At 38.7% G+C, this 26,210-nt stretch overlaps 1 pseudogene; it reads right to left on the reverse strand.

Annotated features, from left to right (window-relative positions):
- The window catches only part of LOC149186604 (sulfhydryl oxidase 1-like), a 34,518-nt pseudogene extending 16,592 nt beyond the window's left edge, over positions 1 to 17,926 (reverse strand).
- Between the last annotated feature and the right edge of the window lie 8,284 nt (positions 17,927 to 26,210).

The raw sequence follows: 26,210 nt of genomic DNA on the forward strand, positions 1-26,210 counted from the left end.
GAGAATCAGGGGCGGCGCATAAAGGAAAAATTACCAGTTTGACCAAGTTTTGCTCTGTTTTTCGCCCAGCGTCGCGTAGTTTGACTTTTTCACTTTCCTAATGGAAAAATTATGATTTAATTTGATGCATTGATGGATTATGATGTAAATATGTTTTATTTTCACTTGTAGAGGTAGATTCATCAGTTTAGAGGTTGTTTGAAATTGAATGAATCAGTTCCCTTGTTTTTAGAGGCATGTTGTTATCTTGCCTAGTTTCTAGTTCTCAGTTTAGAATCAGTTGGATCAGCTCCTAGACTCATGAGCTCGACCCCTAGAGGAAAGGAGGAGCTATGTTTGTCTATATTATGTTGTTTTTCAGTCATTAGCATGGTTGGACTCTTGAGAAAGCTTTGAGCTTCATTGTACATTCATTTTCAGTATTTTGGCTAAGGAATTGAGACCAGGATTTGCAGCACTCTTTGGGATTCATGTGGTAATTTGTCTTGGTATAGTGCTTATCTTTGTGATTGTGAATTTTTTTATGTGATTGCATTATCTATCTTATTTCTTCTGAACTAAACAAACAAGAGTGCAATTAGAATTCATTGAAGGTGCAATGCTCTACTTGAAGTTTGCTTTAGTTATTTGATGTTTTCAGCTGTTTGGGGAGGATACTTGATTTCTCTTGCCCTCTTCAACACCTCACCTGTCTTTTCCCTCAATCTCACTAAAATTTAAGTGCCAAAACGATCGCCTACCTTGCCCCATCGAGATCTCTGCAGAACTGAGCCTCAATCCCCACACCCCAAAATTTGTTTTTCCCTTGATTCCAACAAAACCCCCAAAAAATCAAATCAAATCCTTGTACTTCATACCTAGCCTAAAATTAATTTTATTTTAGTCATCTCAAGCCCCATTGATTATCTTTTGCTGAGATTGACCCGGAGAGAGCCCTCCCCTATCCTCGTTGGGCTAGCTACGAGGCTGAGTGTGGTTTGATGTTGGCCCTGGATCCTACCTTTTCAGCCTGAGGTAAATGTAGGCACTAACATCACCATAACAGCTTCATTGAGAAATACGCCACCCAGTTTATACTTAAACGCAGTTTGTCAATGCGCCCAGGCAGAGGAGGCAGTGCATGTAGTTCGAGGCAGAATTTTGCAGGAGGGCCGAATTTTCACTTTGTCAGAATTTGACAAATTTTATATGGTTTCAGCACTTCTCGACGCCACGAACGTAATGGCGCTATCCATTTCTCCATCATAGTTCTGCATTTTTTGGCCATTTTTCAGTATGGAGGTATAAAACTCTTTTTTGTAACTGATGCTTGTACTCTTCTTTCTCATGCCACTTAATGAATGAAGGCCTCCCCATTGATCGAGCAGGGCCCGGAGACGTAGTCCAAGTCGGACGAACTCCGTTATCAAGTCTTGTTGTCTTCTTTCATGCTTTATGTGTTTCTCCTCTTCTCTCATGTGCACATTAAGTTTTCTATGTTAAGCTATAATTTATGCATGTAATTCTTTAACACATCTATAAGAAAAAGATTTTGGATCACTTAACTGGCATCCTCAACCTGCCTTTGGCTGCCACCCATGCCCTTTTGTGGAAACCTTATCTACCCCACAATATCTCGCACACTAGCTCCAAAATTTTTGCCAATCATTGTGACTATCATGCCTCGATTGCTATCTCATCGAGCCTAACTATATTCTATTGTTTGACCTGCACTGTGCCCTGCACTCTATTTCATTTGCAGTTGAGTTTAACAACTTTTCACAGAGTCTGTTGTTGACCCTTGATTTCGGCTTTCACTTCATGCTAGCATCAACTACCTGTCTCGATTGTCCCATCAATATCTATGAAAACTACCTTCTCGACTGTCCTAAAAATATTTGTGGCAACTTCCTCCCTCAACCATGTTGGTCTCCTCTGTGGGCCATTGCACTAGCAACAACAAGTTGTTGTGGTCGTTGGGTGCATTTTCAGGCATGTCAGTCACCTTGCCCCCCACTCTTTTTTTTAATATCTCAAAAAATTGGTCCCTTTGCTTGTATGGCCACAAAAAAAATTCAAACTCGTGTTGCTCAATTTCTTCAGCCCTAATTTTTTTTCCTTTGCATGATCACGACCAAACCTATCCCGACTATTTTATGCAAACCTAGTTCTTGTAATTCCAAGATTAATTTTTATAGATCAAGTTATGTACCATGTTATATTATGTTAAACCTAGCACTAGTAAATTATTAACCTAGAAAAAGTGATATCAACCAAATATCTTACATAGTTAGGTTCTTAACATTCAGAAAAACAAAAATAAAATAACCAATCTCATGGAATGATATATATTCTTCCCAAAAATGTTTTTCATTAATAATCCAAACTTATTTGGGCTCCCATCTTGGCATAATGGCCTAACTACGAAAATATTGAATACAAAATAAGCCTAGATCTGATTTAGAAAACCTACCCTAGATTGCTGCTTGATCTGCTTTGCACATCTAAATTTCCATCCTACTTGAATTCCCTCATGCCCAACACATTTGTCACTAAGATATTTGTCTCAATCTTGTGTTGTTGTAGTGTGCATTTCCCTTCTCCTTAGCCTTTCTTTTATAACTTTACATTGAGCCAAATCTCTAACCCTAATCTCCAAAGTGATTGACGACTAATATTAAATCTTGTCTCACTTGAGATCAATGGTTGAGATTAAAACATATTCACTAAATTAATTTACTTTACTTTTCCTAATTTTCTTCAAATCAATAAGCCAAAATAATAATATGTGTTTTTTCCTAAGTTAGACTTAAGCTAACTTACATTAGCAACTTGCTCACACTAGATCAAGTACCTAAGGAGACTATGGGTGACTTCTACATGCCTAGACATAAGACCTATGAAAAATTACCTACCTAAGCTACAAACATCAACAGATAACAATATAATGGTATTTTTAGCAATGTTCACATTTAATAACAAGAAGGAAGTGATTAAAGACTTCACATAAAAAGAGAAAAACTAGTATGGGCAAGAGTGTAATCAAGACCACTAAGACCATGATAATAAATGTGGGAAAAATGGATGTTTTGTCTACCCTTTGAGGTAGCAACATCTCAACCAAATGAATCCCACATATTTGTTGACATGGTGAATTTTCGCTATACCAACAAGGGGAACTAACCCGATCACAGACCCCAATTAGATCTGCTTTCGTTTGGGATGGCTAGCTCCAACAGGTTTTAAAGGATCCCGTAAACTGTTAAAGGTGTTGAGAGATTGCTTCCTGGAGGAAGACTTCAATTTAAATCAACAAAAGAAATAGCTAACCTATATGTATCAAATCCTATCTACACTACTTCTAACTACTCTAGTCTAGTCCTAACTATCCTAATCTATCCTGCAGGAGCATAACAAAAAGAGGTTAAACATCATATATAGATTCCAAGTTCAAATGAATCAATTACTGGTTCACATAAGAACAAGGTTGTATTAAATCCTAATTGCAATCCAATTACTTATACAGGAATACACATTCCTTTCCATACAAATAACACTTGCAACTGATGTTTAACAAAGTTTCGAATCAACAACCTTTCATGAGTTAAGCATGCCATTGAATTATATTCGAATAACCAGGAATAACCATGAACTGTATATTATCAATATGCACAAAGAAAAACACATTTATCTTTATGCCAGCAACAACACCCTGTTGGGTCCCTATAATACTAGTGATTACCCCATTACTATTGTAGTTATACCCCTTATTTATATTGTTGTGCCCCTATTACCCCCATATTGTTATTTATGTGCCCCATAGAATCCCTCTATTGTTATTTTTGTGGCTTTATATTATTATTGTTAGGTCGACTAGATTATATTGTGACTCCTTAGACTCCTATATATAGAAAGGAGGTTTTGTCATTTGTATCATCCAAGAATTGTTCATTTATGTAATGTAAAGGAGGTTGCCCCCTCGAAGAGGCTGAATTCTAAGGCATTGATCTATCTTTTCTATCTTTTCTTGAGCTGGTTTCATAACATTTGGTATCAGAGCTTTGGATTCTAGGGTTTCGTTGCTCCAAACAGGTCATCGTCGCATTTTCGCTATAACTTTTTTTCTGTGACATTTCAGAAGTCGCAAAAAAAAACCCATTTGAGAAGAAATCGCGCTGAACCTTTGGTCCAAATTTCAGATCTTTTCGCGCGATATTTGCGGAGATATGCTCTGAGGAAGTTGGTCTTTTTTCAGACTCCTGAATTACATTCAAAACAGGTGACCTAGGGAAAATCGTCATAACTTTCTCTCTGGGGATCGGATTGAAATTTTGTAAGAAGGTACAGAAAGAGGACGGACTGTAGTTTCTTGTATATATTTTTCAGAACCAAAGGTCGAAAATTATACACGTGGCACTCCATACAAGTTCACTCTTCTGGAAAGGTCTATAATCAGGTCATCTTGGGAGATTGTGCATAACTCTTTCTTGGAGAATCCAATTTGGATCAGACTAGTGGCATTGGAAAGAGGACACAGAGAGCTACTACAGGTCACAATTTCAGAACTAGATGATTGGAAAGTACAGAGATACATCAAAGGCAATATCAAGCTCCTACAAAGTGAAAAAAGGTGTGTAGATTTTTTTAAATTTTGCTTAAGCTTGGTTTGAAAATTTATTTTGAAGGAATTCAAAGGGCATAGTAGAGCATTATTATCAGTAATTGATGCCCCGAGGAAAGAAAATGCAAACACCTAGTAAGGAACCTGAAAGCTCTAGCATGACTCATGAAGAAGAGGAAGAAATGCAACATGATATATCAAAATTACAAGACCAAGTGCAACAACTGTCCCTTGCACAAAAAGGAACAGAATCTAAGATGGATGGTTTAAAGAAAGATGTAGAAGCTAAGATGGATGGTTTAAAGAAAGGTGTAGAAGCTAAGATGGACTGTTTAAAGAAAGGCGTAGAAGCTAAGATGGATGGCATGGAAGCTAAGGTGAATGGCATGGACGCTAAAATTGATGGCATGGATGATAAGATGGAAGAATTGAAGATAAATATGAATAAGTTGCTACAAGAAATGGTCACTAAGGGTGAAAGAGTACTAAAGGAAACTCATGATGAGAACAAAAGAAATGTTAATCATGATTCCATAGACTCTAATGTTGGATCGAAGACTCACCATGTTCCAAAAATCGATATGAGGAAGTTTGATGGCAAGGATCCCGCCACATGGATATTACAGATGGAGCAATTCTTCGATCTCAATAATGTGCAAAACACACAAAAGGTACGTATGGCAACTTTATATTTGGAACCAAATCAGTTTGTATGGTATCAATGGCTTTGTTCTCGTAAACAATTTATCACTTGGGCAATTTTTACGGAAGAATTGATAGCACATTATGAGGATACAAAAAGCAACACTTTTTTTAGCCAATTGATAAGTCTCAAACAAAAGGGTTCAATAATGGAGCACATTGAGGAGTTCCAAAAATTGAACATAAGGGTAAAAGATATTCCAGAGGAGCATAGGATTGATGTGTTCATAGGGTCTTTAAAGGATAATATCCAACATGATGTGCGCCTTTGGGAACCTGATTCATTAGAGAAGGCATTCAGGTTAGCAAGAAAAATGGAAAGCAAAATTATGGCAACTAGGAAGCATACCATTCACAACTATAAAGATGGAAGTGTTGTTGCCCATAGTCTTCCACAACCTACAAGGTTGACACCACAACAATTGGAAGAAAAAAGAGCAAAAGGGCTTTGTTACAATTGTGATAGCAAATACACAAAAGGTCATAAGTGTGCTGAGAAGAAATTATTCTACATAGATTGTGAAGAGGAAGAAGAAAAGGAGCAAGAAAGGTCAAAAGAAGAGGATATATTCCAGGAACAAAGCCTAGATGAAGAACAAATAAATCCGACCATATCTTGTAATGCATTGGCGGGAATTACCACTCCTCAAACCATCAAGATAGAAGGACAAATCAAGAAGAAAAAGGTAATAGTGTTGATTGATTCAGGAAGCACCCACAATTTTATTCATTGTAGGGTAGCAAAAGAATTGAATTGCTTCCTATATCCAGCACCAGAGTGTCAAGTGATGATTGCAAATGGAGGAACAATAAATTGTTCTGGAAAGTGCCATAATATCAAGCTATCCATGGGAGAATATGTATTGACTAGCCCAATGCTTTCCATTCCAATGGGAGGTGTTGATGTTGTACTAGGAGTCCAATGGCTACAATCCTTGGGTACAATAGCTTTTAATTTTCAAGAACTTTTCATGAAATTTTCTGTGGAAGGAAAGGAAGTTGAATTAAGGGGTATTGCAGGGAAACCAGGAAAGATAATCAGCTCTAATGGCATGACAAAGCTTCTAAAAAAGGAGCAAAGAGGTGTAATTGCACAATTATGTTCGCTAGATGTTTCCACATTGGAATCATCTATTTCTCCAGATCTCCAAAAAGTCCTGGACAATCATTCCAAGGTATTTGAGACTCCCAAAGGTCTCCCACCTATGCGTGATCATGATCATGCTATTCATCTGATTCCAGGAAGTGTTCCTCCAAACATCAGGCCGTACAGATATCCATATGTCCAAAAAAGTGAAATTGAACGTATGGTTGCAGAAATGCTAGAGGCTGGTATAATTCAACCGAGTCAAAGTTCTTTCTCAGCTCCAGTAGTATTGGTGCACAAGAAGGATGGATCATGGCGCATGTGTCCAGATTATAGGGAGCTCAACAAGCTCACTATTAAAGATAAGTTCCCCATTCCTGTCATTGATGAATTACTGGATGAATTGCATGGATCAATTTACTTCACCAAGTTGGATCTTCGTTCGGGATATCATCAAATCAGAATGAAGATTGAAGACATTCCGAAAACGGCATTTAGAACTCATGAGGGTCATTATGAATTTTTGGTCATGCCTTTTGGCCTTACCAATGCACCTTCAACATTTCAAGGTTTGATGAATTCAATTTTCAAACCATTCCTTAGAAAATTTGTGTTAGTATTTTTTGATGATATACTAATCTACAGCAAGTCTTGGAAGGATCATGTTGAACATGTTGACAAGGTGCTACAACTATTGGAGGAGAAACAATTATATGCAAAAAGATCCAAATGTTTCTTTGGAGTCCAGGAGGTGGAATATTTGGGTCATATTGTATCTCATGAAGGAGTTAAGGTAGACCCTAGCAAAATTAAAGCCATTAAGGAATGGAAAATCCCCACATCCATAAAGCATCTGCGAGGATTTCTTGGGTTGACAGGGTATTATCGCAAGTTCGTTAAGAATTATGGGAGAATAGCAGCACCTCTAACAACATTATTGAAGAAAGATTCATTTTCATGGACTCTGGAAGCAACAAAGGCCTTTAAACATCTTAAAGAGGCAATGTGCCAAGCACCGGTCTTAGCTACACCGACTTCACAAAAACCTTTATTGTGGAATGTGATGCTTCAGGAAATGGAATTGGTGTTGTTCTAATGCAAGATGAAAGACCCATTGCTTTTGAAAGTCGTCCAATCAAGGGAAAGTTTTTAAGCAAAGCTATTTATGAGAAGGAAATGTTGGCAATACTCCATGCACTTAAGAAATGGCGACCCTACCTAATGGGAAGACACTTCAAGGTAAAAACGGATCATGATAGCCTTAAATACTTTTTAGAACAAAGATTATCCTCTGAAGAGCAAAAAAAGTGGGTCACAAAGATGTTGGGTTATGACTTTGAAATCATCTACAAAAAAGGGAAGCAAAATGTGGTGGCAGATGCACTCTCAAGAAAGGATGAGGATATGGAAGCATTTTTGTGTGCCATTTCTATTATCCAACCAGATTGGATAAACAAAGCAAAGGAGGAATGGAAGAATGACGAAGAAGTGTGGGCACTTATTCGAAAGCTACAACAAGATTCCAGTACTTCTGATACATTTAGCTGGCAAAATGATTCGTTATGGTACAAAGATCGCTTATACCTCTGTAAGAATTCCCAGCTAAAACAAAAGATTCTTATGGAATTGCACACTTCTCCCTTAGGAGGGCACTCAGGATTTTTAAAAACTTACCACAGGGTTAAGAAGGAATTTTTTTGGGATGGCCTTAAATCAGATATTCAAAAGTTTGTGGTCTATTACAACATTTATCCATTCCAAGCCAACGTTGGGAGGAGGTTTCATTGGATTTTATCACAGGTTTACCCAAGTCTGAGGGAAAGAGTGTCATCATGGTGGTAGTTGACAGACTTACCAAGTATGCACACTTTTGTGCATTATCACATCCATTTAAAGCCAGTACAGTTTCTACTGCATTTATGGAAACAGTTCAAAAGCTACATGGAAACCCAAAGATTATTGTAAGTGACAGAGATCCCATTTTCACTGGAAATTTTTGGACAGAATTATTTTCTTGTCTTGGTACTCAGTTAGCTCATAGCTCATCTTATCATCCTCAATCTGATGGGCAAACTGAGATAGTAAACAAATGTTTGGAAGGATATCTTCGTTGCTTTGTATCTGATAAACAGACACAATGGGTCAAATGGTTGCCTCTGGCTGAATGGTGGTATAACACTTCCTTCCATACAGCAACAAAAATGACCCCATTTATGGCACTTTATGGGTATCAACCACCATCAATCACATCATATTTAAGAGAAAATTCTAAGGTTCAGGCAGTGGAACATCACATCGAACATCAACAACAAGTCCTCCAACTCTTAAAGGATAACCTCGTGTTGGCACAAAATAGAATGAAACAACAGGCAGATCAACATCGCAGTGAAAGAAGTTTTGATGTAGGTGATTGGGTATTCCTACGGCTACAACCATATAAGCAAATGTCCCTAAAGCAAGCTAAGAAGGATAATAAATTATCACCAAAGTATTATGGTCCGTACAAGGTGTTGGAAAAGATTGGTACTATGGCATACAAATTGGAGCTTCCTGCAGCTTCTCGATTGCACCCAGTTTTCCATGTTTCATGTTTAAAGAAGGTTATAGGCGACAAGCTCCCAGTTCAAACAATATTGCCAGAACTTGACGAGGAAGGAAAAATTATATTGGAACCGGAAGCAGTCATAGAAACAAGAACTCGACAGCTACGAAATCGATCAATTTCAGAGTATCTTATCAAGTGGAAGAACTTATCTGCTGAAGATTCCACATGGGAGGATGAGAATTTTATGCAGAAGTATCCAGAACTGCTCAAGCGTTGAGGACAACACTTTTTGAAGGAGAGGGGCATGTTGGGTCCCTATAATACTAGTGATTACCCCATTACTATTGTAGTTATACCCCTTATTTATATTGTTGTGCCCCTATTACCCCCATATTGTTATTTATGTGCCCCATAGAATCCCTCTATTGTTATTTTTGTGGCTTTATATTATTATTGTTAGGTCGACTAGATTATATTGTGACTCCTTAGACTCCTATATATAGAAAGGAGGTTTTGTCATTTGTATCATCCAAGAATTGTTCATTTATGTAATGTAAAGGAGGTTGCCCCCTCGAAGAGGCTGAATTCTAAGGCATTGATCTATCTTTTCTATCTTTTCTTGAGCTGGTTTCATAACACACCCTGATTCCAAACATATAAAAGAGGAAGAGAATAGATCTGAAACAAAAGGCTCCTTTTAGACCCAAACAGTCTGCTTTATTCACAATAAATCAAAAGCTATCCTGCCCAAAAAAGTCCTCCTCTCCTATCTGGAGGTAATACTTATGCAGCTGGAAATGACTCTCAGTCTTCCCCTAACCTTTCGCCTTCCCCCTATTCTTTTCAATATACATATCAGAATACACAGACGTAGAACAATCGGTGTCACTACTGACACATAGAAGGCATATCTGCTGGAGCGCTTCCTTTCCTGGGGAAATGAATAGATGTTGATTAGAAGAGGATGACTATGTGTCATCTCTTCATGATGAAACCTGGGACAATTTCGCTTTCGGAATACAGGCAACGCGTGGAAACCCGACCGAGAATGCCTAAGGTTGCATCTTTAAACAGAACACATCTGCATATATGGACTCTCCAGATCTGCTCATGCATTTCTTTTACTCCTCACCTACAGAGATAATTAACATTAGTTTTATGATTATGAAACAGCACAACATGATCATAAACAAACCTTGCATTCAGCCACAGTTTCTATTTAATCTTGCACGCAGAGCAACTATAATTATCAAACCATTGGGCCTTGCTGTGACACGTATTCTTGTTGCCCCTAATATTCATTTTACTCAAGGATTGTCTTAACAACGCTTCAAGGGCAGACCTACTCACTTTATGGGATTTTCCTTCGAAAACCCGAACCACACCATTTTGGCGAAATACACAGGAAAACACGGGAAAACCTGCAGCTGACCATAAGGCCAGACTTCAAATGATATACACCTAGGCCTATAGTTATCGTCAGGTCCGCCATATCGCATCGCAATGCTTCAATGGCGAGTGAATGGACCTTGGGTGTCATCGAAGCCCGATTGCGATATGCGATTGGGGAAGCGGACCCGATATATGCATATGTTGTGCTTAATAATCCCAGCGGGTCCACCTTATGGGCTTTTCCTTTTAAATACCGAACCACAACACTTTATCGAAAACATGGGAATACACAAGAAAACCCGCATCCGACCATAAGGCTGGACTTGAAATATTATATACCCGAATTCATAGTTGTCGGCGGGTCTGGTATATCACAATGCACCTTATATATAACCCTTGGGTTCTGCCGATTGCGACATGCGATTGGGGAAGCGGACCCGATAATGTATGTATTATACTTGATAGTCCTGTCGGGTCCGCTATATCGCATCGGCCTTATGGCTCGACTTTGACTCCCGCCGATTGTGGTATGCGATAGGGCTCCAGACCCAATATATATATATATATATATATATATATTATGGTTAATAATGTCGTCGGGTCCGGAGTATAGTGGTGAACATTATGCCTTAGTGTTGATTGCGATAGGCGAAAAGGGTGAGTTATGCATGTTTGCGAAGCATTTCCATTGTAAAGAGTTATAATGGAAATAAAGGTGCGATAGAAGGTTTTTGAGGGTTGAAAAAGTCCCGATGAAGGAAATGAATGAAGGGCTAGGCTGGGTCATGAATGAACCATGCAGCAGGGATTTATTAAGGGGGGCTTAACCATGAAGATTCGACTCGGCAAAGAGTTAAAGTCTCTGGGATAAAACAGATTATTCGGAGAGGTGAAAGATCGACTTTTAGGGGACCCATTCAAAATTGCTACCAAGGCAGGTTTTAATAGGGTGGTGGTTGTGGCCACAACAATATTAAATAAACTAAGAGAGTTAAAAGCAAAGGAAGAGACAACCACGTGAGAAAAAAAATCAGGATTACAAAGCATCTGAATAAAATATTAATGAATTCATTAAATATACTTGGAAACTTCAAAGAGTATTACTTAATAGAGAAAAATATGTTGAAGACTCTTTTTGAAATGGAGATCTTATATAAAGCATCAACATTAGCACTCACTAATTGAAGAGTGGCTCTACAATGTGAAGAGGTAGCAAGGATTGGACAATGTATACTTGTTACAATAAGAATTCACAAACACTCCAAAAGTTTGCCCATATTACAAGCTAAGAAGATTGATTAAATGGGCACTAGCATTCACCACTTAAAAAGAAATGCTAAAAACGAAATAGAGGATATTGGAAAACTATTCAATGAAAGTCTTCACTAATTCACTAGAATTAATCAAGAAATGCAAGTTACCAACTTTCAACATAGAAAAAATATTCATGCTTTATTTAAATTTGATCTCCCTATTGGGTAACTCATAAAAAGAAGAAAAATATTCCCTAGAACATATATCAACCATAGACAACCTTATAATTAGGAAACATATTGAAACCCTCACAAGAGATAGAGTAACATATTTCTAATATTAATATATCTTTGAAAAATATTCAACATGATTCATGATTAATTTGCACACTTTATAGAAAACCATAAAGTTCCAAATTGTTTTGAGTTTATAAATCTATTTAATAAATGGAAAGACTATATGTGGAAGATAAAAGGAGTGCAAAAGGGTTGAATAGTCGAGTAACAGGAAGAGACATGGGAAGTTGAATCACTTCAAATGTTCAACTCAAAGTTCGTATATATGTATGAACATGAACCAAAACAGGGCTATATGTACTAGAGTTTTATGACATTGTTAATAATTGGAGTTAATAAAGTTTCAACAAACCATTCAATTATATACATTGTCCTCGCTTCATGTATGACTACTTTCAATGAGTTTATGTCATTGAACTATTTCTTTGTCCGTATTCTTGTTTTTGAAACAAGGATAAGATTAGAACATTTATAGATATTTGGGGCATCAAATTGTTCTTTCGATGTTCTATAGGAAAAGTATCATTAACTATCCATGCTCTTGGATTTTGTGATTATGGTTATTGTTGAAGAATGTAGCTAGTGTTAATCTTCATAATTTTATTTGAGTCATAATGTAATTGTCAAAAGAAAAAAGGGACAATTTATTATTTTTGGCATGGGTTTCATGCTTATTGTAGCTCAAGCCTCCATTGTAGGCTTCTAGGATTATGGCTTGAGTCACTATCATTATCATTACATTCTAGACTCTTCTTGGGATCATTGTGTCAAGAAAGAAAAATCATTTTTATGTATATTCTCCTCCACCAAGTCGACCTAAAAATAGTTGACAAGTTGGCCTCATAATGGAAATTCGAACTACTATATACACAAGTACAATCGACCTATTGAAGGAGACAAATAAGACACTCGATCTACAATTAAGAAGAGGATATGAAGTCCGAAGTATTAGAAGAAGAGCCTATCTTATGACTAGAAGAAAAGGAACCAAGCAAAAGTTTGTTTTGCAATCTATAGTATCTAGAAGAAGGTGTGAGTGTTGAAAAGTGTAACTAGGTTCGGTCTTCATAATGATATGTGTAATTGTGATTTTATATAATTGATGAAAAGAAGAAAAATAAAATTATTATTGTGATGCTTGTTACATTTTGTATGAGTTTTTAGATAAGTATAAATAGCCCTCCAAGACAAGCACAAGCATCTCCCTTCAAGTCGGCTTCAAAAGGAATAATAACATCTCTCCAAATGACACATTGGCCTAGTTTGATGACAAGTCGGCTTATTATGATGGAAAACAAATGTAAATAAGTTACTCGACCTCATTTCAGAGTACATATTTTCAGTGAAGAAAGTCTGAAGTTAAGTAGTGTGAAGGTAATAAAGAAGAAGCCCTATAACTAGCAAGGAGAGAGGAAGAAAGAGAGAAGTGTTTCAACACTATTTTGGAATTGTTCTAGGCTAAGTAATCTCCACACGTGCGAAGTTGCAGACCTGTCTATTGCAACAAGGAGGCTGGGAAGGTTACAGTCATCTAAATGTAACCAAGTTGGGTGAAGAACAAGTCAAAGAGAAGATGAATTAAAATGAAGGAGTTTCCTTCTACAAAGAGTTAAGGTTCAAAGTCGATAATCTATACAAACTAGGGTTTCTGATTTGGAACCAAAAGTTTCAGACCAAAATCAAGGGGTCAAAATTCTGAAGGAAAGCCAAGAAGAAGAAGAAGCAAAGGGTTTGACTATCTTTGACTCAAGGAAGAGGAAAATGGCTTTGTGTCTTGGTCTTGGAGTGGTAAATAGGTCAAGGGTCTTGGTCTTGGTATTCGTCAATTGAAGACTCTATAAGAAGAATAATGTGTTTGGGTTTGTTGGGTGTGGAGCCTGATTATCTTCTGTGTTCAAAGGTATCACCGCATTGGACCCCAGTTCATAATGGGGCGGGAACACTACCCGTAAAATATTCACTACAAGGGAGGTCCAGGGGGGGCGGCTGCGACCTTTGGGAGCCCCCCCCCCCCCCCCCCTTGGCGAGGGGATGGGGGGCAGCGCCCCCGAAGCTAAAAATAGATGTAAAATTGCCTTGTAAAATGCTGTAATTTCATAGTCAATCTAGGTCGTTCATTAGGCGAAGATCTGACAATAGAAGTTATGTTTAATTTAGGGTTTTTTGCCCTAGAAGGCAACCCCTTGCTATATATGAGGGAATTGTATTGTGTCTATGTAGATCTATATTCTGAGTGAGGAAGAGAGAGGAGATTGAGAGCGAAGAGGGAATTACAGTGGATCTGCTGTAGGTTGTATCTCTTCAGTTTGTTGGATAATATAAAAGGAAGGACTGGTTGTTTCTCCGTGGACAGACCCAAACTGGGTGAACCACGTATATCTGTGTCTCTCTTGTTTTATGTGTTTTCTGTGTTTATATTTCTGCAATATTTTATGTGTTCCATTCCTATGTAAAATATAATTTTCTAACAGGGTTTTCCTCTCAAGTGGGAGAGGATTTGGCCCTGGTTGATAGCCTATATTTTGTGTCTCTTGTCTCTTTATGATTTATGTGTTGGTAGTTGTTTGATGAAGAAGAACACTAATAACCTAAGTAAAATAAGATCCTAATATAAATAAGTAAAAAGCACTCACAAGAAGTTACTAATAGAAGAGAAATCACTTAATTGTTATGCCCTAGATTTCTCAACATGATTTTGGTGCTAACAGTACCAAGTCAAGGAAGGGCATCTTATCAAGGGACACTCAAGGATCAAATCTCAGGGAAGGCATCAAAGAAAATATCATCTTGAAGTCAAGATCTACAAATAAAACATCATTAAGAAGTCATCATTGATCTTCATCAACAAGACTTCAACATCAAAAGGGATCTCCCACTTATGAAGATCAAGAATCATTATTGAAGAAAACTATCTTCATCAAAGAGAAGTTTTATATTCTCTATATCATCATCAACATCAAGGAAGCAACACGGAGAAAGATAATCATATCAAGTAAGTATATTTATGTCCACATCTGAATCTGTCAAAATGTCTTTTTGCAAGGAAAGCAACAAATTTGTTGGGGCTTCAAACTATCTTGCATGGAAGAAAAGGACAGATCTGAATCTCATTGAAAATTAGGTTATGGAACATGTCAAAGGATATATCACTAAACCAAGAAAGGAATATGCTCAAGCTCTTGCCAAGTATATGAAAGGGGAAGTTAGGGCTCAAAGGATTCTCATAGAATCCATCAAGGATACCCTCATCCCATATGTATCTAAACTCAAAACTTCAAAAGAAATATATGACAAACTAGTAGAGTTGTATTCCTTAAGCATTGTTGGAGAAGTCATCTCATTAAGGCAAGAAATCTACAAGCCGAAGATTTCAAGGGAATATGGAATAGCCTCATACTTTATGAGGATATCTGAAATCTGGGATCTGTTAGCGCTTGAAATTTCACCTCAGGCTGAGAAAGGTAAACTTCAAGGCAACATCAAACCACTTAGCCTCGTAGCTAGCCCTACGGGGCAGGAGAGGGCTCTCTCCGGTCTATCTCGGTAAAGATCTTCAATGGGCGAGATAACCAAAAAAGGGAACACTGATTTTAGGCTAGTAAACTGATAAAAGGGGGTTTTTAATAAAATGATGGGGTTTTTCTGGGCTGCATGGGCAAAGTAACAGCTTGAACAGAGAAATGTAATCAAAAACACAGGTTATCTCCTGAGGCAAGGTAGGCAAGAAATTTAACATCAAATTGAGATTTAAATGGACTGGCAAGACTGCTGAGGAGCTGACAAGGGCATAGAGGATGAATCCTTGTCAAACAGAGGAAAACATTGAATATGAACAAACTTATAGGCAGAGCATAAAACATTATGAATTCTACCTAAACTCTTCATTTGTTCAATTGGAAATGATCATGAAGTGAAATGAAACATAACAGGTTACATATGAAACAGAAGAAAAACTTATGCTAACTTTCACACCACAGGAATCTCAGAAGCCAGAGCTGTGTAATTTCATTAAAAACTCTGTCAAGGACTGTACAAGAAAGCTCTGTTACACACACACCTCCACCAGCGCTCAGAACTCTCCCTTACAAATGTTTTTACATTAAATAAACTATGAGAGGTGTTAACTGATTGATGAAAATAAGGAGCAGTTACATCAATAATCAAAAAATAGGAAAACTCTGCTCTAAAAGGAATAGCGTTGTATTTGTTTGCTGATGACCAATGAATTGGTAGGACGCGTAGCTAGACTTTCTGAACTGCAGTTTGAAGACCCAAAATAGACCAACCAATTCGATTTCTGTGCTGGGATAGTTATCTGTATTTAAATTTGGCTTTTGACTTTTATTCTCTCCCAAAATGTCACGGCAAGTGTCTCTGCTGAAGGCCGTTTCCATGCTGCCACATATTTTCCTTAGATGAATCGAATGCCTCACATATTGCAACGACTGCCACATTACATTTTCCCTTTTGCTGTTAGACCAAAATAGCACTTGGAATGTGGAGATCGCCTTTTGACAAGCGCATTGCAAATCAAGCCACGTTACCTTTGAAACAAAACCATTTTTAAATGAAAACTCCTTCAATCGAAAACCTTGTTTTGAAGATCAATCGCACTTCGTTTGAATATAGTGCCATCCCTCAAGGCATTGACCTTAGTTGATGTGCAGTGAAAAGGGCATTAATTTTCTTCTGCTGCTGGAATGTTTTAACCTTCAAGCCTAACCAGTCATCATCACTGGACTCTGAATTTACATATTTCCATTTCAGCACATAAAAGGATCGGGAGTAACGGAATTTAACACGTTCAATGGAATGTGGAGTGTATCTATTATACAAAGTCCAGTTTTTTCTTGTGCATTCGACCCTGCCTTACTTGCCGCCATATCCCTCAGAAGTAACATAGAGCATAGAGGGAGGATTCTTTTGGCGTGTGTATGATCGATGCCAGTACAAATGATGTTCTAAGAAGTCTTCAAGAAGTTCCATTTGAGGGGCTTTCCAAGAACAAAATTCACAAACTTTTGCTGATCAGGAAGGCCTGTGGTTTCTTGACCAAGAAATATATCAACAATTTCTTCATTTGGAAATCCATCAGTGGCACGAAGTTTAGAAAAATTTTGTTTGCCAGTCCAGGGATTTCTTATGTTCCTTTCTCTTCTTCTCCTGCAGACAGCCTGAACATTCACACTTGAATCCTTGAGATTTTTCTACACACCTTTCTTCATTGTAAAGGGTCTTGCAAGCCTCACAACCAAGCCTCCTATGATCTCCTTTCTTCCCCAAGTGCCCACAATGAGAACAATGGTGCTCTCTTTTAGTGTGCATGTCACCAGGAAGTTCTGATTCAACACAGTTCAATACTGATGTATCCATCTCTGAAGGTGATGATGCATTCCCCTTGCCTAAATCACGAAGCTTGTTCAGAATCTCATCCTCCTTGAATAAGCGGACTATGCTCACTGCAGTGTTAAGCCCAATTCCTGGTACACTGCGTGCATTATAGTCACAACTTTAGTGATAAATAAACTTTTGTTGTTTCTGAAACGTGTTCTCCATAATGGCCTCCTATCACTCAGCAAATAATGCTGGATTGAAAGACCGGATTTGACATGAAACAGCGCTCAGCAGAAGCTGGAAGGTAATGCTCGTCCAAGAGGTTATATATTGGTCCATAATAATTTGCTAGGTAACAATGCAGATAACAATAGAGAAGGATATATTTCAGAGGATATGCTTGTCTCCAACTTTGAAGGGGCACTGACCAAGACTGCAACAACTTCTGACTCTCCAACACTCCTTGCATGATAAAGCTTTATCTCTGCTTAATACATCTCAATAACAATATACATACATCCACTGCATTATACTTGCTCATTAGCATACCAAATTACACTAGCAATGAACATGCATTTATATCAACAATCCTGCAGCTCAACTACTATCAATACAATATCAAACCTAAACCTTTTTATCACCAAAGCCCTGTCAGCAACATACCCATAGTCCCTGCCATCAACAATACAGCGATCCTCTGATGATGAGAATCCCATTGTTGTCCCTCTATTACTGTCCTTCAATTCTTGTCAAAAGAACCAAGTAACAACTCATGCAAATAGTCTGGTATTTATAGTAGGGTCATTGATCTTGTCAATCACCAACGGCAACATATATTGTTAACCAATTCTGTCATCAAGCTCCAACAATCTGGCTAGCAATACAACACGTAGCAGTTTTGGGTATTCATATCCTTCAGTACTCATCACTTCAACCCGTCAACATCGATGCACCTAACTTCAGTTCTGTCACCTTATCACTAGTGATCTTCTTTGCCAATGTTTTGCTCAAAAGGTGCCTTGAATCAATCAGTTAGAGATATACACAATTGTTTTATTGCAGTCCTGTATTGGCCCATCAACAAACTGATTTGTGTAATGAATTTTCTCCTTAAACATCACAAAATGCCACATCAATTTACTGACAGGATTGTTCATTGTTATGGTGACCTTTTCTCCTTATTTTTATACGTGAGGGAGTAGGGCTTGATTGCTTGCATCCAATGATGGACTAAAGTATGCCTCAAAAACCTCAAAATATAGGTCTGTTCAATAACGTTATCTTTAAAGAATGATTCAGATCTTGCCCTAATAGAGGGGCCGAGCCTTCAAATCAAGAACTGCTTCAGGAATTCCCTAATTCAAGCGCTAAAACCTTCAGAAATGAGGTCGCATTAGGAGTGACAATCTCTAACTTGTTTATAGCTCCGACTACTTCAAATCTTTGCACAGGAGTTTTCCCTAACCAGGGATAAACCATACCTACATAATGTAAATCCATGTGCCAAGAAGTCTGCAGCAGAGGTTAAGCAACAAGGCCGCAGGCATATGCTTGTCAAGAGATTAAAGTATGCCTTTCATTCCAGCGATTCCTTGGCTAAGTAACCAGATCTGAGCACCCAAATGTATGGAGAGTTGTATAACCAAATGACAACTGTAACAAGACAGCTTCTAGACCAGATCAAACAAATGGACATGATTGCTGATGATGTTTTGTTTTCTTTTGTTTGTGCTTTTGCAGAGATAGGAGCTGAGGAAGCTGCTGCCATTGAAGAGCTGAAGAATTTTGAAACATTTTGACAAATTACATATTCTAAAAAACACATTTAATGATTTCTTCTTCAAAACAGGGTTTTGAAGAAGAATCAATCTCACATTTGACTTAACAAGACGGAGTCTAACAGGATCAACTAAAAGATCTGGGAGAAGTCGTGTCTGATAGAGAAATGACTACAATGGTATTAAATGCACTACCAAAAGAGTGGGGTAACTTTACTTCAAGTATTTATGGGAAGCAATAAGTTACTCCATTCCAAGATCTATGGTCACTGTGCAAGATTGAATAATCTAGACTAAAGGCCAAATATGATGTGGGAGCAGGTGAGAAAAATCAAGCATATGCTGCAATTACAAAAAGAAAGGGAAAATTTGGAAAGTTTGGTCCTCGGAAAAAGAAGAAGAACATGGCTAAAATACAATGCTATGGGTGTCAAAAATATGGGCACTATATGAAAGATTTTCCTAATCTCAAGGACAATAACAAAAAAGGAAGAGAAGAAGCCCACATCACCAAAAAAGTGGAGGAAACTGAAAACAAGAAATCCAAGGAGGAAGTAATAGATCTCCACTATTGAGATAGTCTTCCTCACAAAATTTATTTTCAAGTTCCTAAGTCTTATGTTGTAAGATATGGCTATCATGATTCACTAAGTAAAATAATGGGATGCATCAAGGCATCTTAGAAGCATTGAAAGAAAGAGTTCATGATAATGGTTAGAATTTGTTAGCACTTCTCAGTGTCCCAAGGCTGAGAAAGGAAACCGATGAAGGTAACCTCAAACCAACCTTAGATGTGGTAGCTAGCCCTACCAAAACAGAGAGGGCTCTCTCTATGATCTCACAGCCAATGAGCAACTGGAGAGGAAGATATATCTTAGGCTAGATATTCACAGCTCAGTAGGGTTTGATTTTTAGGGTTTTGCTCGATGAAGCTCAAAGATGTAGGAACTAGGCTAGGGTTTCGAATGATCAATTGCATAGATATAATGGGGAAAGGTAGGTATTCTCAGTGACAGAAATAGGTTTCCATTGTGGTGTAGGGATGAAAAGGAAGAAGATCAGAATGAGCATGTAACCATGAATTCACTCATCAAAAGAAATAGAACACTAGCATGAAAATCTCATCAAAACAGAGCATATAACTTATGAATTATGCTTAAACACCTATGAGATGATCACAAGAAAGCATATATATGGTAGTAAGGAGAAATATATATTCAATTTGATGATAAAACAGAGAAAAAACATTGTCACAAAGCATACCACAAGAATCCCAAGATAATAACTACAATTGCCTGTTGTATTACTGCAAAAAAGTGTACACTAGCTCCAAGCTATGATTATCAAACTTCCAACCCTCTCTATCACTTAGATTAATCTACATATAAACCAAAAAACACATTCCCCCCTCTCAGGGGTCGAATCCACCATCATAGGAACTATTTACATGAATATCTCCAACCAAACCTAAGACTAGGGAGGTTAAAAACCATCTCCCAATTTAACCCAAAGCTGATTCACTTTGAATTTAAAAGCATTAATGGGCATGAATCTACATCAATTTAACATTTAAAAGAATAATTACATTCAATTACATCATTTCAAAACCCAAGAAGACAAATTACATCATAGAAATTCGAGTTTGACTGATAAAACTCAAAAACTGGACCTCCTCGCAAAAGTGTAGCAAAGTTTCTCAGAAGCGTAACTTGCTGCTTGTGAAGGCCATTTGAGGGGGTTTCCTTGATCCATTTGTTGAAATGAAGTTTCTGGAGATAGCTTGGGATGTCTAATACCCCTATGACCCTTCAAGCCTGAAAAAAACACTTCTCCAAGGCACCTAAAACTCAATTCTCCCATGACTACTCCATAAGTGTAGTGAGAGGTCCAAAAAAAGGCAGAAACATGAAAATTGACTATTTTTTTTACTTTTTATCTAAAAATATGAGCTAACATGAAAGGTAAAGTTGATATCTGTGATGTATGGGTCAATATCTATCCACCAATGCAAGCTATTTGTCATCTGGAGGCCCTGAGAAAAAGCACAACTTCTGAGGGGTCAAATTTCTGGGTTTTCTGCAAAAATAGGGCTCGAAGATGGAGAAATATCTCTCTAAAGATAAAATTGTTTACAAACCAGACAGAGTATTTTGTAGATAAGGTTGTTTTGAAGAAAAACCTCTCTCAATTTTCTGAAATTAATTTGAATTTTCTCGGAATATAATTTTGAATTTAATCACTAAAACGCAGCAAAAATTGCAGAAGCGCAATGTGCTCCCAGCAGAAGCACAGCGTGGTGCTTTGAGAGGGTGTTTGGATGCCTTACCAGAGGATTTTTTGGCTTCAAGTGGTATGGTTGGAAATAGTATGATGTCTACTACACAATAGAATCATCAAACACTGCAAACACCAACTGCAAGACACCTAAAAATTCAATCTCCCAAGACTACTCCAAAAGTGAAACAACTCTCCTGTAGCAACTGTATTTTCGGAATTTATCCAAAATAATAACACCTCTGCATAAAGAAAAGGAGGTTTTTTATTCTTGGGTCTATTATTGACAAAAACCTCTTCCAAGTTTGTAAAATTCATCTTCATTCCTCGTGAAACTGATTTTGAAGTAAGATTGTCTATGTGTGCGGCAAATGACCTCAAAACCCTAAAAATCATGCCCATTACCTTTGTTGATACCATGAAGTCGATCCTTTCTATGGTGGTTTTGTATTTCTTGAAATTTGTAGAAAAAAGGCTGGTCAATTTGGCATGACAACCCACCTCTTGAATTCTTTCACAAAAACCTAGGCAGCCCACATCTTGAAAGGATTTCTTGATGAAGGATGAGGCCATGATTTCTTGGATATTAGTTGGCTCAAATCTAGAAATGTTCCCTCCTTTGTTTTACTTTTTCTTCTCACTTTCCATGGTCTCAGTCTGTATGATAAACCTTAGCTTAGTAGGGAGGAAAGATAGGGTGTGGATTGGGAAAACAGGGGAAATGGGACAGTTGTGTTGGGGGAAGGGAATGAAGGGATTAGGGGTTAGGTAAATTTGTGGGAAAATTCTAGGGGGTAGGGATAGGTGTTATTGAGTGTAGGGAGGTGTAATCTCTTGAAACGAATGAGGGAAAAGTGGAAAAAACAACAAAACACAGTCCTAACCTAGGAATTTCCAGAAGCGCAACGTAGGCTAGGGTTTGTAGGGAAAATGAGAAAAATGAGGAATATGAGTGTGGGAAAGGGTTGGGGAAGGTGAATGAAGTGTATCTAGGGGTAATAGAGCAGAAAAACAAGATTTTTAATGACAAAACTGAAGCAAATACCATGCACATCCAAAAGCGCAACAAAAAACCCTAGGAGAGGGATTTCACTCTTTACTGAAGATAATTAAGTGAATAAGAGATGATGAGAGACCACTTCATTGGGAATCTCTGGAACCTGTTTGATGCTGATTTGACCCTTTCAATGCTTTGATTTTCCTCCTTTTCCAAAAGCGCAGCGAATGTGCCAGAAGCACAATGAAATTGCCAGAAGCGCAGTGAAATTGGTAGACAAGGGTTTTAATGAGGAATTTGGATGCTCTGGTGGCTGGGATGAAGCTCGATGGTAGAGAGATGCTCAATGAAGGTGAAATGAACAATTAGAATGCTTAGATGGTCTTCTTATAGGTTAGAAATCGATTTTTTTCTTAGGTCATGGAGTGATATCATATGCCTTTGAGAAATGATGATAGGATAGTGTACAACAACTTTATCACTTTATTAAGCATAGTTACATCTTTACAAGGAGGAAAATGTACCTTAGAAAACTCTTTGAACACTTTTCCCTAATTACTACTCCCATAATGGTGACTGTTGGAGAGGTAAATCCCCTCTACGGATAGAGGCGATCCCTACTAGCCCAGCAAGGGTCTAGCAACAATCACACAATGCTGCTATGCATGTTCCTAATTACAATTAAACAAGAGGTAAAGAGCACCTACTTGGATTCCAGCGCTGTCGTTTGACGAAGAGATGCCGCCTTCGCTCCTTCGCTTTGGCTGGTCACAATCCTCCGCGATCCCCGCGAATAGACACCTGCACACACGAAGAGGGAACAAACGCAAGCGTGAAATCTAGTAAAAGCAACCATACATCGGTCAGAAAAGATGTAATTCACATTCAACCATTGCATGTACAAATGAGAATGGAACAATAGTAGCAGTCATCTATTATTAATCAAGACAGAGAAGAGTACAACCAAATGTTCTGACGTCGGTATCCTTCTCAGGAGGGGCCAGTCAGCAAGCGTCTCAAGCATTCACCTTTGGAAATGATTCTCCCAAGACAAGAGACTCTCTCTCACACAAGCAACACAAAACAACCTTCCCTAAGCTATCAATCACTTCCACACCTATCACACCAAATACCTATAGTAGCAGCAATCTGAGCACTATAAGCTCTATACAATCCAAGCTATTCCAAAACTAGCTGCTCATGGTAATGGTGGGAGTTTATATAAGAGAAAGAGCCTCCTAAAAAGGTGGAAGGATGAGATTATCCTTGAGGGAAGTGGTTGCAAAGAGTCGAACAGACATGCCATAGAAGGGAGTCGATACTCACAAAGCCAACAACCAAACCTGGAGTGATCTGGAAGGCTGGCTGTTGGAACGAATTCGCCCAAACAGGATCAGCGCGGATTATAAGGAAACTGACGCGCTGACGTCGCGCCTCGATAACTGGGAAATTCACGTCAGCGCGACTCAATACAAAGGAGAGGTGCGCTGGCTCATAAAATGCGACCAGCGCGGAAAAGTGATGTGCTTCCGCGCTGGCAGCGCACTGAAAACATTAAGAGCTGTCGGTCAGCGCGGATATTTTAGAAACAGACGCGCTGATGAGGAAAACTTTGGAAAAATGGGTTTTGGGCTTGTTCAGAAGGCATGGACTTGATTATTGTGAATTCTTGACACAGTAGGGTGACTGACAGGGAGACAATGACAAATTACTGTGTAACAGATGCCCCCTAAAGCATGAAGACTGAGAGAGTGGGAGGGGTGAAATGCTTTACAACGCTTTGCCGAACTGGAACACCACCAGGAAGGACCGAAAATCTCTGATAATCAAGTACATGCAGTCTAGGCATGGGCACAGCCATCCAAAAGACATGCTAAAAGGTCTGTGGAATGGACGCAGCCACCCAGTTAGTGGAGACCAAAATAAATGATAAGGTATGGTCGCAGCCATCCAAAAGACATGCTGAAAGGTCTGTGGAATGGACGCAGCCACCCAGTTAGTGGAGACCAAAATAAATGATAAGGTATGGTCGCAGCCATCCATCAAGACTCAGGTATGGGCGCAGCCATCCATCAATGAGTCATGTAATGATCATCCACAAAATCGCAACCTGGACCATAACAGACAGGGATCCAGGGTCTTGCGCTCCGTCCCGATCCGAACAAAGTACAAGTTCAAGCATGTGAATACATGGGTTGAAGTCGAACACGCATGAACATCGTCTGATTACCAGTCAATGATGAAAATTGTTAACAGACGCGAGAGGTACCACCAATAATGACAATGGCCCTCAAGGTACTATAGGTACAATCCGCGGCATGTGAATCAATGAGCTGGTGTCGAACACCCACGGAATCATTCGATCGGAGGTCAATGATGTAAACCTCGCGTCGAACACGAAGAACCTGCCATTAGGGCATGCAGGCTCTAAGGCACCTGAAGGGGGTCTCTAAGTCACCTTCCTGGATAATGAGCTGAAGTCGACAGGAAGTGACCTTGATCGAAGGTGGGCCATAATGATTCCCACATAATCGACACGAGACAGAGGTCAAAATAATTTGTGTGAGACAGCAGATGAGGTTGTACTATTGCAGAGGTCAACTTCTCTTGAACATATTGGCGGCACTATAACGGATTTGGCAGTATTTTACATCGAATGAGCGGAGGGTATGGTGATGATGGCAACGAGCAGATGAGAGGTCAAATAGTATAACCCAAACCCACGGGGGCTAGTGAAAAACAAGATGAGATGGGCCCACCCAGACACGAAGCAGAAGAGTGCCATGTTCGAGAGCGACATACTGCCGACGCAACTATGATTACAGTTCCATTTTCCCCACCATTTCTGGCAGGTACCCCGGTTATTTTTGGATGACAAGCTTGACGGGGATAGCATATGCTTGAAGAATGTCATTTCGACAATGCCCGATGTCATCAAGTGTTTAACGAGCCTGACAAAGGAAAAACTCGGCGTCTTTTCTTGTTTAGAGAGTCTGAAAAGACAGCAGAAAAGGAGACTCCAGGGGGGGTCCTTTTTCGTACAGTTGTGTCTCTCGAGCCCGAAAAAGTATAAAACAATACTCGAAAGAACCGCCCGACCAAAATGATCGAGGAGTACTTTTCGTAAATAGTGACTTCGACCCGAAAAAGTAAAAAAGCGGTCAGAAGCACGTCGTTTTGGAGCCAATAACGAGTTCGAAACGACAAAAACCCGGCAATCTTTTTAGTTTAAACGGTCGAAAAAAGAGCTTTAAAGGCGACCGCCTCTCATTCCTTTTAACGAGTCGAGGGGAAACTCGGCAATCTTTTCATCTTTAAACGGTCGGAAAAGAGCTGAAAGTAGACCTCCATTTTTATTCTCTTTAACGAGTCCAAAAGGGAAAAATACTTGGCAATCTTTTCACATTTTACGAGTCAGAAAAAAGCTTAAAGGTGACTTGTCCTAGAGGAACGAGTGGTATAAAAGGTAGCAACTGGTTCCGGTAATGGTGGAACTACTCAAAACATGTAATGGTCAAGAGGCTGGCTAATAAAACCACTCATCGCTGCGGTTCCTCAGGAAAGGATAAACAACCAAGTGAGAGCGTATGATCGGCCAAAGAGATGGTAGCAATGGAATGAAACAACCAAGGCTCATCGAACAGAATTCAGCAGATAAAAATGGCAATCACGAGATGTAATTCGGGTATGGGTTCATTTTTACACAAGCTTGAACCATGAAGAACTCTGCTTGGATTCGATTTCATGTTTTCACAAGCTTGAAACGAAAAACTATGCTTGTTATAAGTTCGCATGCCCCCAGCATAATAATGCAAATCGAGGTACATGCCCCCCAAGCTTCATTGCATTCGACAAAGTGGATGGAATGAAGGTTCACTTTCGAGATCTTGGAAAGACTCGACTGGGATTTTACGAGATCTTAATCAAAGACTCGATCTGGAAAGGGAGTTG

Source organism: Pinus tabuliformis, chromosome 3_1, assembly GCF_031772625.1.
Source record: "Pinus tabuliformis cultivar Carrire ecotype Pingquan chromosome 3_1, CPIR1, whole genome shotgun sequence".
NCBI classification, from domain to species: domain Eukaryota; kingdom Viridiplantae; phylum Streptophyta; class Pinopsida; order Pinales; family Pinaceae; genus Pinus; species Pinus tabuliformis.